This window comes from Eublepharis macularius, chromosome 19 (genome assembly GCF_028583425.1).
Source record: "Eublepharis macularius isolate TG4126 chromosome 19, MPM_Emac_v1.0, whole genome shotgun sequence".
NCBI lineage: Eukaryota > Metazoa > Chordata > Lepidosauria > Squamata > Eublepharidae > Eublepharis > Eublepharis macularius.
In genome coordinates this window covers 17,238,629-17,253,731 of record NC_072808.1, presented here as the reverse complement: position 1 = coordinate 17,253,731, position 15,103 = coordinate 17,238,629, and positions in this window count along the sequence as shown.

Sequence of the window (15,103 nt, the reverse complement as noted above, 5' to 3'; positions counted from 1 at the left end):
GATAGCGTCTTCTTGCGCGGGTTTTGCGTGACATCGTGCAAAACTTGCACGAGAAGACGCTATCTTCCACATTTTTTTCGCAACGTTCTGCAGCGCTCCGGATGAAGGTGAGTAGTGTGGAAACAGCCCATATTTCTACTGTCTCCAAGGGGCATGGATTGGACTGGCTTTAAATTCCAGAGCAGGATTTTCTGTGGGGAGACTCTGAGATTCGCAGTCATGGCCTTGGAGCACAGTGGAGTTCTGGCCACGGTCAGTCTCGGAGAGACATACTTGAATATACCCATCCTTTCTTCTGTTCAGAAGTATCTGAAAGTCTTGTACCTGGGCAATCACCTTTAGTTGGTTTGGCAACAGTCCAAGGGGTTTCTCAAAGGTTGAAGGGATCCTGATGGCCTGCCTGTGTCAGCAGGGGGTGCTTGCATAACCTCAACTAATTACCAGTGTGCTCACCAATACAGGAGTGGGTCTATTGGGCAATAGCCACCACCCTGTTTTATTTTCATATATAACAAAGTGCTCTGATCCTGTGTCTAAATATTCCTCAACTGCAGACCAAGGCATATTTCCTGCCCGCAGTGTATCTTTGGGGGACGGGACGTCCAGAGCATTTGCTTGGCATGAGAAGGCCATAGGTAGGAGGTGTGGCGAAAGATCTCCACCTGAAACTCCGAAGAGTTGCTTTCAGCCTGAGTAGGACAGTATGATTTATAACAGTATGATAAGGCAGCTTCACGTGTTCACATAACAGATTTGGCAAGAGAGAAGTGATGTCTTCATGAAGACAAGGCCCAGAGGCCTATTAATTGGCTGAGTAGGTCTTGAGGTCCACCCTGATCTGGATAGCCCAGGTGAGCCTGATCTTGTCAGATCTTAGAAGCCAAGCAGGCTCAGCCTTGGTTAGTAATTGTACGGGAGACCTTGAAGCCCAGGGTTGCAGAGGCAGGCAATGGCAAACCACCTCTGTTAGTCTCTTGCCATGAAAACCCTGCCAGGGGTCGCCGTAAGTCAGCTATGACTTGAGGGCACTCTCCACCACCACCAGGTCCTGAAGTTCAATTCTACAGACCTGACCCTAGCTTGCCTGCAGGGTCCAATGGTCTTGTACCTGTTCTGTGTAATGAGTGAGGTTTCAGGTAAGGCTTCTTGCAAATCATGGCAAAACAAAACGTGAAGGCCAACATTTCAGGCTCTTTCTGCCAGAACATGAGGTAATATCTCCAACAGCTCAATCTCTCCCAAGGAGAGTATATGAGCAGAACCACACGTGACAAAAGGCACAGATTGGACACTTGTCTGCTTCCCTCAAGTTTTGATGGGAAATGTAGGCATCCTGGTCTCGCAGCTTCGCTCTCTGACTGCTGTCCAATGGACTTTTCAACTGTCACTTGTCCAACATTCTGCCAAGCTGCCTACATTTCCCATCAAAACTTGAGGGAAGCAGACAAGTGTCCAATCTGTGCCTTTTGTCACTTGTGGTTCTGCTCTATGTCAGGGCTTTTTTTCAGGGGGAACGCAGGGGAACGGAGTTCCGGAACCTCTTGAAAATGGTCACATGGCTGGTGGCCCCGCCCCCTGATCTCCAGACAGAGGGGAGTTGAGATTGCCCTCCACACCGCGCTAAGCGGCGCAGAGGGCAATTTAAACGCCCCTCTGTCTGGAGATCAGGGGGCGGGGCCACCAGCCATGTGACCATTTTCTTTGAGGGCAACCCACTGAGTTCCACCACCTCTTTTCCCAGAAAAAAGCCCTGGTATATGTAATCCTGTCTCAGAGCCAAAACTCTTCAGTTACCAACTTGATGGGGAGCCACAGGTCAAGGAAAACATATCCACGAGTCTGGAACAGCCATGTCAAGGCAAGAAATATCAACTGGCCAGACTCTTCTTTGTCCTCAAATACATCTCAGTAAGGTCAGCTGATGGGGTGGATTCACTCATTGTCTAAGTAGCAGCCGTCTTCCAACTTTTTAATTATTTATTTATTAATTAAATTATTTCTATCCAGCCTTTCCATGTTGTTCAAGGCAACTTGCAATAATGGTCAATGACAATAATAACGACGACAATAACATTCGATTTATATACGTTCCTATAGGACAACTTAACACCCACTCAGAGGGGTTTACAAAGTGTGTTATTATTATCCTCACAACAATCCCCCTGTGAGGTGGGTGGGGCTGAGAGAGCTGTGAGAGAGCTGTGACTGACCCAAGGTCACCCAGCTGGCTTCAAGCAGAGGAGTGGGGAATCATACCTGGGCCGTCGTCACACCGGCTTTTATTTAGCGCTAAAATGGCGCTATTTCCTGGCAAACACCCACCTTATTCCAACACTGTAGCGATTTTCTCTCTTCTGCTTTGTGCTTGATAGTCGCGCTATTTTGTGCCTCAGTGTGAATGCCTCACATCGATGTATTTCGCCTCGCAACGTCCTATGCCCTCCCTTCAATCCCAGAATCCATTTCTTCCTGCAACTCCCCCCTTTTTTATTTTATTGTGTCCTTATAACGCCATAACGACATAACACAATGCAAACTTTCTGCTGAAGTAAAAATGACTCAATCGCCATGGCAGAGTCGTCAGCGATGGGGATCACGTCAGACAGGGAGTTTTCTGCGGGCAAAGGGCTATTTATATAATTTCAAAGTTGGAAAAACAAAAGGGTCATAATGTTTTGCTCTAACGGAATGTTTATATGCTGTTATTCCGTTATAGCGGAATTAAACGCCAGAATAATAAAAAAAAGGGGGAGGAGCTGCTTCTGTGCGGTTAGAGAGAACAGAACAGAGTGCTTCGGTGTGGACAGCTGGTGGCGCGAAGAGCCGTTAGGTGACCCAAAGCAACGTTACTGTGCCGATAACAAGTAGGACGCTATATGCTGTAAATTTAACGGAAGAGATGCCCGTGTGACGACGGCCCTGGTTCTCCAGATTAAAGTCCCGTCGCTCTTAACCACTACACAAAACTGGTATAGTTTCCAGATTAAACCCCAAACCTGCCTCCCTCCCTTAAAAGACATCTGCCATTTTTCCAACCCCTCAAGAGTCCTAGGAAACAAACAAGTCCTACAGCAGCTACTTTAGCTCTCCAAGGTGGACGCTCCTTTCGCCTCCTTAGGGGCCCTTTTCCATAGAGTAGGAGCCGCAATGGAAAAGATCTGGGCTTCTGGTCGGTGCCAGATGGGCCATTCAAGATGGTAGGGCAGCCCAGCCAACAGATGGTGTACCGGGACGTATGGAAGGAGATGGTCATTCAAATATGTGGATTCCAGGTTATGAGGGCTTTTAAAGTTGACGGCCAACTCCTTGACTTGACCTCAGAAACAAACTGGCAGCCCAAATGAAAGGTGTGTTTTAAAGATTTAAATAAATAAACTTTGTTCAGTGGAGTGGCAGAGTGGCATTATAGGCCAGAAAACAAGGCCTACCACATGTAAACAGGCAGGGAGTAATCAAGTCTCTCCCTCTCTGCCAAGAGGCATCCTAACTTTTAACATGGACACAGATGCTCCTGAGTCTATACGTGCAGGGAATATTCTGGGCCTGTCCTGACTGCTGGCTCACAGCAGGCACACGGAGATAATTGCCAGACGTCAGAGTTGGTCGAAATACAGTTCCAAGGTTTCAGCTTAGATCAGTCAACGCTCAGGGAATCAAGTCCGAAGGGAATTCCAGGAGCAAGGTTTCTGTGGTACAGGCCTAGGTCAGAGATGGAGAAATCTGTCCAGAATATGGGCAGCAAGGTCAGTAGCTAACGGACACATTGCTTCTGCACAACTGCTCCCTTCTCTGTTGTTTTTAAGCCCCGTGCTGCTCACTACCTGTATTGCATCGTGCACCTGCCAGCTGCCTCAATCCTGTTTGCAGCTATGGTTGCCAGCTCTGGGTAGGGAAATTCCTGGAGATTTAGGGGGTGGAGCTTGAGAAGTGTGGCGTCGGGGGAGGGACGTCAGCTGGGTATAATGACATAGAGTTCACCTTCCAAGGCAGCCATTTTCTCCAGGGGAACTGATCTCTGGTGCCTGGAGATCAGCGAGATCTCCAGCCACTACCTGGAGATTGGTGGTGAGACTAGCTGCGCCTTCTGGCTTGGAAGTCTCTCCTGACTTTCTTCTGATGGCATTTCTGAGGATCTGGTGAAGGGGTGGGTGTGTGAACTGACCGGCAGCTGGCACTCTGAAGCTGAGGAGTTATTATGCCAATTCCTGGCTGAGACCATATCTAACCCCCTTGGCGACTGCCTCCTCCTGCAGTCTCTCTGCCACTGGCTGTGGGCTTGAGTCAGGTACGCTGACTCCATCTCCCTCAAAAGAGTCCTCTGTGTCTCTACTCCGCTGGGCTTGGCTGGTCCATGACCAGGCCCTGGGATCATCTGAGCCAATTACCTCAGCAGGTGGATGATCGATCCCAGTGAGAGATATTTGGAGCCTGATATATTTCAACAGGTCTCTGAGAGACTCAGGACACCACAAGTGGACAGCTTGGAATCCCTCTTAGGTCCCTCTTCGGAGATCAGGGGCCAGGTGACACCAAATCTCCCCTTGTTGAGAGAGTCCGTACCGGCCTTCCCTCTCCTTCATCCCAAAGTTTATGAAGAAACTCAGATCCAAAAAGGCCACATTGAGCTACTTGAAGTTGGCAGCTCATTTTCCACACAGAGCATAACAACAACAGACAATTAATGTTCCAGCCTAGCAGAACGGCTGTTTTGGAAACTGTGGAGGATTTCAGTGGCTCCAGACATGCCATTGCAGGGCCCAGTGCAGCATCTAGACCCAGCTTGGCTATGCTGTATCTGGATATTGAGTGCCACTACCTTCTCAGGTTAGGCTGCTCAGATCAGGTAATGGAGACGATGCCTTCCTCAGAAGCAGCTCCATATCTAGAATTTACATGGTTATTCGGAACATCCTCGGTGTAGCAAGAAGAGCCTTGACTCATTCATGACATCCGTTCAACGCGTTCTTTCTTTCAAGCAGGCCTTGGCCAGGAGCTGAAGGTTAAGTCCTTACGCAGGCAAAGTGACAGCCAGCTATTTATCATACTCTGGCACGCAGAAGGTATATCAGTTTACTTTTTTTATGCACATTTATTTTTATTAAGAATTTTTTCAGAACAAAAGGATAAAACTAGCAAAAATTTGAAAGAGAAGAAAGAAAAAAGAAGAAGAAAGATATGAAAAAAGAGATAAAAAGAATTATAAAGTGGTGACTTCCAATTTTCTCTGCGACAAATACAAATAATAATAACTGCTCTTATATACCACACTTCTAGACGGATCAATGGCTCACCCAGAGCAGTGAACACGTTAGTGTTATTATTATCCCCACAATAAAGCTGGGGCTGACAGGAGTGGCTTATCCAAGGCCACCTATTGAGCTCATGGCAGTAGTGAGATTTGAACCAGCAGAGTGCTGATTTGCAGCTGAACCACTTAACCACTGTGCTACGGCAACTCTCATCGCAAACAATAAGCCTATTCTCCATCTCTATTATCAACTTTCTCCTTCACCCCCTTAATTATCAAATTCACAAGTCATAAGTTCACTTCCCCCGTTTTCTGCAAAAAAAAATGTATAAAGAGTTTCCAGGTAACAATAAATGTAGACAATGTCATTTCTTTGATCAAAAAAGTAACTTTAGCCATCTCTGCAAATTCCATCATCTTCACCAACCATTCCTTTATTGTGGGTAGTGTCGAACTTTTCCATTTTTGTGCATATAATAATCTCACTGCCGTTTTTATATATAAAAATAAAGTTCCGTGACTTTTTTCTAACTGTCCGTCCATTAATCCTAAAAAAAAAGCCTCTGGTTTCATTTGAACATGAATCTTTAATATCTTCCAGATTAATGAATGAATTTGAGTTTCTAGACATCCACAAGTGTGCCAGTCTGTGTTCTGTTCATTTCCTCCAACTCTGGATTCTACAGGTTATACTGCCAGTCTCATGTCAGCCATTCTGAGAAGTGTTCATTAAACGTCAGTCTTTAAGTCCTCTCCCTAAGTGGTTTTCTTGACCAGCAGAGTGTTAGAACAGGAGGTTTGGTTCATCTCTGTGACTTTAATGAGGTTAGATTATACTACAAAATGACCCAACCTGTAATCCTAAAGTCAACTGTCAGAAGGCCCTGAGAATATACCTTTCAGGTATGTAGTTGGGTTGGTCTGCAGTAGAACAGCAGGATTTTAGTCCAGTGGCACCTTAGGGGTGGACAAGATTCCCTGGGCAGGGCTGGCCCGCCCATTGAGGCCAGCCCGGCAGCTGCCTCGGGCGCTAAGGCGCCAGAGGCGCACACTACGGAGCTCAATTGCGCCGTGCTGCTGCACCTGGCCAGGAGCGCATGCTGGCGGCAGCAGCGTGGGGCCACTGAACAGGCAGCCTCCCAGCCCTCCTGCCCAGTTGCTCTGTGCTGCCGCTGCCGCCGCCGCCAACGGCACACAGCTGCGGGCCAGATGCGGCAGGTGGCCGGGGCGGTGCACGAAGCATATGAGCCGGAGGGCTGGGAGGATGCATGCCGCCATGTGCCGCCCTGGCCGCCTGCTGTGCCTGGCCCGCAGCAGCTGTACCCAGCTAGGAGCGCATGCTGGTGGCAGCAGCGTGGGGCAGCTGAGCGGGCAGCCTCCCGTTCAGTTGCTCTGCAGGCCAGACGCAGCCGGCGGCCAGGGTGGCTGGCTGCACCTGGACCACAGAGCAACTAAAGGGGAGGGCTGGAAGGTCCCCCGTGCATGCACCCAGCCCTGCGTGATGACTTCACACACAGTGACATCATTATGTAGTCTGGCGTGTGCATGCGCGCAGTGGCAACCCTTAAGCTGCCTCAGATGCCAGCGACGCTGGAGCCGGCCCTGTTCTTGGGTATAAGCTTCTGACAGTCAAAGCTCTGAAGAAGAGAGCTTTAACTCTTGAAAGCTCTTGCCCTGAAAATCTTGTTCGCTTCTAAGATGCTGGAATAAGATAAAAGGGAAAAATCAAACCTGAAAATCAAGTCAGGAACCCAAAGGTTGAGCAACAAGAAAATAAAATACAATTATTTATTACACAGTGTGCAGAATCTTAAGATTAAAAAAACTCAGGTTTGAGCTAAATCCAAAAAATATGCTATTAAACGTTTTATCAAATAATTTTACAAAAAGACAGGGAAACTTTTTTCTGGTACATGGTGACAGCAGCAAGAGTGCTATATGCAGTGAAATGGAAAACAGATTGGTGCCCTGAAATGTCAGAGTGGATAGATAAGATTTATGAATATTGATCTATGGCCAAATTAACTTCTAGACCAATAGCTGGATTTTGAAAAAATGGAAAGATATCTTTGATTACTTAGGTTAAAACCAAGATAAATTAAGGTAACTTCATACAAAGATTAAAAGATAAAACACAGGAGAAATTATTAATTAAAAATTGTTGATACGAAAGTCTGGGTATATGCAATTAAGGAGAGGGAATTAGAGCTATTATATAATTTAGCTGTGCTATTACATGCTTCGATTGTATCTTTCTATTAGTTTTATCTACCTTTAAATGCAGTGCCTCTATACGTTTCTATGCACTTTCTACTGTTATAGCTTTTCTTTTTAAACAAAATTTTTAAAAGATTAAAAAAAACATATATAAGATACCCTTAAAACCTGAGATCATAAATGACCCAACACGTTTCAGCCCAGAGCGCCTTCTTCAGCGGTCCAAATGATATTAACACACACACATAAAACCAGGGGTTTTTTTCTGGGAAAAGAAGTGGCGGAACTCTCAAGAGGAAAATGAGGAAGAAACACACGGGATTCTTTGAAATCATATTATTTTCAAGCACTATTGCCGAGTATTTTCAAGAGGTGCCGGAACTCCGTTCCCCTGCATAAAACTATAACTATTTCAGTATAAAAATATTTATTTTTCAGGCCAGGCAGGTTGTACATGAGTTAGAGTCTTTGGGTCTCTTGTTTGTAAAATGAGCATACAACGGGAATTCAACTACGGCCCAGGACAGAATGGTAGTCCTTTGATACCATCTCTGATGAACGAAGGCTGCTCAGTTTATGCAGGTTCTAAGGTGCCTCAGGACTCAAATCCTGCTGAGAATATACCTGAGGTGGAAGAAGTTCAGACCATTTGTCTCATTTTTTCCTACTGCACACAGAGCTGGTGGCTCAGTCACGTATTGTGCTCGCAAGCAGATCTCCAGCCGTTCGGTGTCCTAGGGCATCACAGCCCATTCTGTTCGCCAGGCAACAACTTTACCTGCTTGCAATCTCAGTGCCTCAGTGCCTTGGTAAGCAGCCAGCTACACAGGCTCTAGCTGACACCTTACCAATATATCCCACAACCTCAGCCAACACAGTCTTCAGCTGGAAGAGTGTGGCAACAATTGATATGATCGGATTAGATGCCCCACAACCCCTCCCCTGTTGGCTAGAGTTAGCTTTGCATGGTGAGAGAAGGACCCTGCTTTAGGAATCATACCATATTAACCCATAGGTGGGCACCTAGGCTTTCAAGTATTTTGTGCCCCCTCTGCCACTTCAGTCTTTCACCCCACTACAGCGGACAGCCTGGCCCTGGTACGGTAAGTACTAGACTCCTGTACATAGCCCTATATCCTGGAAAATTCAATTCACAATTTTTAAAAATATTTTTATTGCGCAAGTAGAACTCTTGAGGAAAGCACATTTTGGGGGGTATAATTGTTCAATACTGTAATATTTTGAAGTGAATACAATTTTTGTTCTTTATTAAAATATATATAATTTATGGATAATTGCTTTAATTATAAGAGACCATTTGTTTCACTTCAATAAGGAAGCAGTTAATTATCGTATTGATAGAGGTTATATAAGAGAATCAATTAATTGTAATTTTTGTGGGGGTGTGGGCTTGTTGCTTTAGAAAAGAAATAGAAGTCTTAGGAAAGAGTAGCGTTGGTACTAGAAGCTCTCCAATTAGGCTAGGATGGAGAGAGATTGTGGAGAGTATTATCTTGCCCTCAAGAGGGGTTAGACACAGAAGAGGGTAGAAAGGTCAACCAGAATCAAGAAAGTTCCTTGAGAACATCTATCTAGGTAAACAAAGCAGAGCTGAGAAAGGTTACACAGAGACCTGACCTACTTATCTTTCTAACTCTAGTGCCCGCACTGAAGTCTTCGTGAACTAACAGACACTATTTGTTCCAGCGTTGCCTAATGTGCCCCCCAGAACTTGTTGGATTTTACAGAAAATTTCAATTTTCCAGGAGCATACAGATAATGAGCTAGTTCTTGAATTTGCTATTCAGGTACATAACACATCTGGTCTATGAAGTATTAGAGTGCCTCTGCATGTTTCTCAGTCTGAGATCACATGGCCTATGTACTCTTCCTGGAAGTCAACTGGCAGAGGGGGCAATGGGGGCACTTGCCAGCAAGAGAAGGGGTTACCCTGGAAAGGTGTATGGGAAACGGTGGATTTTCCTGGACGGCAGCATCTGGAGCTCAAACACAACGGGATCGATCTTTTGGAGATTTGTAAAGAAGCTGCAAGTAAAGGTATTGTTTTCAAGGAACAAAAAGGAGTTAAAAAATTGTGAGTGAAAATTCAGTGCAGCCTTATGAACGCACACCGCACAATGCAGTGTCCCATCTGGACACTAGAGAGCACTTGTTCCTAAAAATACTTTTGGCTGGGTAGCCTTGTTTGTTTCTTGCATGGAGTGGGGAGAGTTTTGGGGCTTTCAGGTGCTAGAGCCTTCAACTCAGAGCTGTCTGATGGGTTGTATAAACCTCCATTTTTTATGGTTTTGGAATGTCTGTGGGCCAAGCTACACATGACGAAAGACACTTGCCTGGCAAGTGGATTGAGTGGAGGGCAAATGAACAGGGAGCAATACACTTGCCATTCAAGTGTCATTTGTCACTTGTAGCTTGGCCCTGAGTTGCTTGTGCACATGTCTCCATCAAAAGTGCTTGGCCTCCTGTCTGTCTTTGCATTCCAAGGAACAATGGGTTAATATGGCCCCACCACTGGGTGGCTCTGCCCCCAGGGACAGGAATTTTGCAGGCATGCAATATACACTCATACACCTGTGCATATTTAGAGACCCTGCGTGTTCCTTGGGTGGGGATTTTGCTGGTTGTAAATAAGAATGGGAACCCATTTCCATAACCCCGCTGCCGTTTGTTTGTTCAGAACGTCTGATTAATATAGTCACCAAGGTGTGGCACAACCTATAATCCTCTGCAATTTTCATGGTTGCAGTAGATCAGGATTTCTCAGGGCCCACCCATCCATTATATTGTTAACAGTATGTTTGCCCTGAGACCTGTTGAACAAATGTGTGCTGGGAGTTCCACATTGCAACTTAATTTTCAGGCACATGGGGTGGGGGCTTAGGCCTTTGCCCCATGCCGTTTCTAAATCTGAAATGGGCCCCGAGAGTCGCTACTTGCCCACATTATGTGTAGCCATTAGGGCTGTCAGCTCCAGGTTGGGAAATTCCTGGAGATCTTGGAGGTGGAGCCTGGAAAGGGCGGGGTTTGGGGAGTGGAGGGACCTCGGCAGGGTATAATGCCATGGAGTCTGTTAACTCTACAAGTCCACCCTCCAAAGCAGCCATTTTCTCCAGGGAAACAGATCTCCTTGGCCTTGAGATCAGTTGTAATCCTGGGAGATCTCCAGCCACAACCTGGAGGCTGGAAACCCTACAGTGGCTGTGTTCAACACTTGGGAATGGTGGTTGGGGGTTAAGCCTTAAGACACCTCTTCTGTGTCTAGCCCCCCCCTGAGGGCAAGATACGCTCTCCACAATCTCTCTGCATCCTAGCCTAGTCAGAGAGCTACTAGTACTAACTACTCTTTCGTAGGACTTCTGTTTATTTCTAAAGCAACAAGCCTAGTCTTATTCCTAAAGCAGCTAGGACCCCGTGTTTGATTCGTTGTCTCATGGTACTGTACGATTTCTCTCCTGTAATGTTTGTATGGTGGATCAAGTTTTCGCCCTTGAGGAAGTTTCATTAACGAAACATCAGGTATCCTGCCAGCCCTGTATGTTGGGCGACAAGGGCATGTCTTCTGACGTCCTGACACCACCGCTACCACCTTAAAAGGAAAAAGAAACTTATTGTAAAGGACATGTACATACAAACATATAAGAATATAGTACTTACCTTGTTTCTGATTGTGTTATACTGTGGAAGCTTCCCAGTTTTTCTTGCTGCGTCTGTTGAATTGGAAGTTTACCTGCTGGATGTCGTCCCAGCTTGAGTTGTTTACAGTACCTGTTGAACTTTCTTGTTATTAATTAATGATCAAACAAAGATTTTTCAATGATTTTTTAATTGGTTTATAACGGTCCATGTAGTGTAAGTGTATGTATAGAAGGTAATGTGAATTCTATACTCTTAATATATTCAGTATATACCTTCACTTTGACCTTCATTGCTTTTTCATTTATTTGATTTACTTTTGCCTTCCTACACATGTGGTTTTCCACTTTTTAACAGACTGTATTTGTTGGTAGGAACCTCTCTGTATTTTTGTCACAACCTGGAGGCTGGCAACTCTATAGTACATATACATTTCCCCAGTACATATTCATTTCCTCAGTGGGGAGCCCCCTTTCCCTGAATGCCCTGTCCCAATCAGAAGTGCCCTCCAATCTGGAAATTTTCAACGTGGAACTTCTAGAGCTCATCCATTTGATAAGGCCTGAATTGACTCATAAACAGTATAATGTCAATAGACCCTAAGAAGTAGGGCTCTGGGTCAAGAATAGAGACGGGCACGAACCACAAAAAAAACCGAACCATGAGGTTCGTGGTTTGTGGGTTTTCACGAACCAGGAACTGGGGCAAGTTTACAAACCAGTTTGTGGTACGTGGAGTTTAAATGCCCCTTTCCGGCAGGGAAAGGGGCATTTGACAGTTTAAAGGGCCCTTTCCTGCCTTACAAGCAGCAGGTCCCTTTAAACTATCAGCTGGTAGGCGGTGAGGGGGGATCCCCCCCTGCCGCCTGCCTGGGGAAATGGCTATTTAAACTACCCCTTTAATATGACCCAAACAAACCAGTAGACCAGTTCGTGGAAATGAGCTTTCACGAACCACTGTTTGCAAACCACGAACCGGCCTGGTTTGTGCGGTTTTTTGGGTTGTAATTTGATTCGTGCCCATCTCTAGTCCAGATTACACAGTGTTAGATGTTTAAAGAAGCTTTACACGCCAGAAAATTTACATGACTACATACTAGGGTTGCCAGGTCCAGGTTGGGAATTCCTGGAGATTTTGGAGGGTGGAGGTAGGGGAGGAGCCTCAGTGGGGTAAAATGCCATAGAGTTAACCCTGCAGAGCAGCCATTTTCTCCAGGGGAACTGGTCTCTGTTGCCTCAAAATCAGTTGTAATTCCAGGAGATCTCCAGCTACCACCTGGACGCTGGCAACTCTACTACATACTAGGGTTGCCAGGTCCCATGACTCCCCTAGCGGGAGATCAGGGACCCAGCACTCGCCTCTGCTGTGTTTCTGCATCCCTGTTCATGCATGTGCGCTCCAGGCTTGCGTGATGACATCACTTCTGGGAAGTGATGTCATCACATGAGTCAAGGGGCAGCCTGGAAGCACTCCTGCACTCACCAGAGGGACAAATCGGCCCACTGCAGGCTGTGATTTGGCCTAAATCGGGCCTGCTGCGGGGTACAATTCGGCACGAATCAGGCCACAGTGGGTGCAGGAGAACGCTGCCCAAGGGTACACCGCGCCGCCCGGGGGGGCACCCTGGGCAGCACACCCCCTGTGACTAGCCAAGTAAGTGGGGGCAGGGGGAGGGTGGGAGCAGGGGATCCCCTGACCTGGGTGGGGGAATGGCACCCTTACTGCATACATCAACATGGAGTTTGGTATACAATGAAATGAAGGAACCCCAAACTGGGGAATGTTCCTCTCTGCCTCTCCTAAGTTTTGGTTTTTCAAGTCCTTCTACTCACCGTGAAAGGGTTATTAAGTTATCTTTCATTGCTTCACAGGGTTCCTGGCAGATGGATCTAAGGAAGGGGCCACTTAATGCACTACAAAGTCATGTTTGCTGGTGGACAATGCAAGCCAAGGACTTTGCATCAGACATTCAGTTGGAGTTTTGTGCTTCCCACACCCAGATGTGACTTTTTCTCCTTATGGGCGGGCAATGCATTCAGGCAGAGGTGGCTTCAACCTTCCCTGGGAGCAGTTTTAGATGTCTCAAAGCGCCCCAAGGATTCGCTACTGGCTCAGTTGCAAAACTTATGTGCAGCCATGCACGTAACATGATTTTGCAACTGGAGCCCATAGTGGTTCCCAGGGCAGTTTGAGGAAGCAAACACTGGTTTAGGTTGCAAATAAGCATTTTGCAGCTTCGAATCCCTCTACTGCCATGAGCTCCGCAGGTGGCCTTGGGTAAGCCACTCCTTTCAGCCCCAGTTCCCCAACTGTATTATGGAGATAATAATAACACCCACTTTGTTCACAGCCCTGAATGGGGCACTAATCTGTCTACAAGAGCGGTATATAAGCACATGATTACCATTCTTGTCATGGTTAATAGATATACAGTAAAGAGTCCAGTAGCACCATTAAGACTAACCAACTTTATTGTAGCATAAGCTTTTGAGAACCACAGCTCTCTTTGTCTGATGCGTGCATTTTGCAACTACAGATTAACATGGCTAACTCCTCTGGATCTATGACCAACAGATTTACAGTGAAATCCTAAACAGAGTTGCTCCAGTGATTTCAATCGGCTTAGACTGGAGTAATTCTGCTTAGGATTTCACTGTTAGTACTATTTCTTTATAACCCTTATCACATAATTTAAGCTCTGATTCTAAAGGACAAATCAGTCTTTAATACTTAACTCCAGGTACTATTTTCCTATCTCACAGCCAACACTTGTAATAAAAACCAGCCTTTTCCTTAGAACAATTCTAGTATTCGCCAGATAAATTGTGGTAAATTTTGGATAGTCTCTAAGGAGATCGATGACAATAATTAACCACTCAAAATAAATTTCCATTCATTTGCAAGTTCACAGAAAACAAAGATCTTACAAACGTACACAATGCAAAACCAAAATGTCTGTGCCGTTTTTGCTCATGACATTTACGTCCCTTCCTTCCCAGTTCTGTCTTAGAAAGAACCCCTGAATATTACTAGTACTTATTTTTCAAAATCTGTTAACCTTCTAAAGGTTCTAAACTTTTGTAAACAGGGCCGATTCCAGACGGCCCTCTCCATGCCGAAACGTCGCGCATCGTTGCGCTGAAAACGCAAAATATCGCATTTTCTCACGCGAGGTTTGCACGACGTCGCACAAAACTCGCGCGAGAAAACGCGATATTTCGCGTTTTCCGCGTGACGACGCGCGACGTTTCGGCATGGGGAGGGCCGTCTGGAATCGGCCCAGGAAAACAAAAAAGCCTTTATTTGTACATCACGAAAAAATAAATATTCTATTCTAGTTTTAATAACAAGATGGTGAAATACTGGACTCACATGCACTCACTCTTCTTTGATCCCCAGAGGTCGGATAACCCCATGGCTGACCTTAGTGTTTGCTCAGCGATGCCATATTTTCCTATCACTCTTTGATGGTGCCAAAAACAAACTAGGTGACTCCCATGCCACTCTGAGAGTAAATGGAAATGCTGTACCTTTATTGCCATTTAGAAGCTCCACCTAGCTGCCACCACTTGACTTCACTCCTACAATCTAGTGCAGGTACAAACTATTGTAGTAACTTCACAATTTCAAGATCTCATGTTCCGGGGATTGCAAGCATACCTGCTCTCCCTCTCCTTTACCGTACTTTATATAGCATGTAACCATGAAGTAAAAGCCTTTTACGGCTTGTGCTCCCAAGTCGAGAGCAAAATGCAAGAAAGAGAGAGAATTCTTCCTTTGGTCCCAAGAATGGGGCTATATCCTTCTCTGTCCCTTTAGCTGTCACCGACCAGCAGAGTATAAGACTATAAACCATTGTTCTGCCTCGGTCAGAGTTCTCTGTGCTTGGAGCTTCCCCCATCCCCTTCCCTTCTTCCAGCGATGGGTTTGCAGCTGAGTTCCAGCCCGTGGACAGAGTGCTGAAATATTGGGGTTAATTCTTCG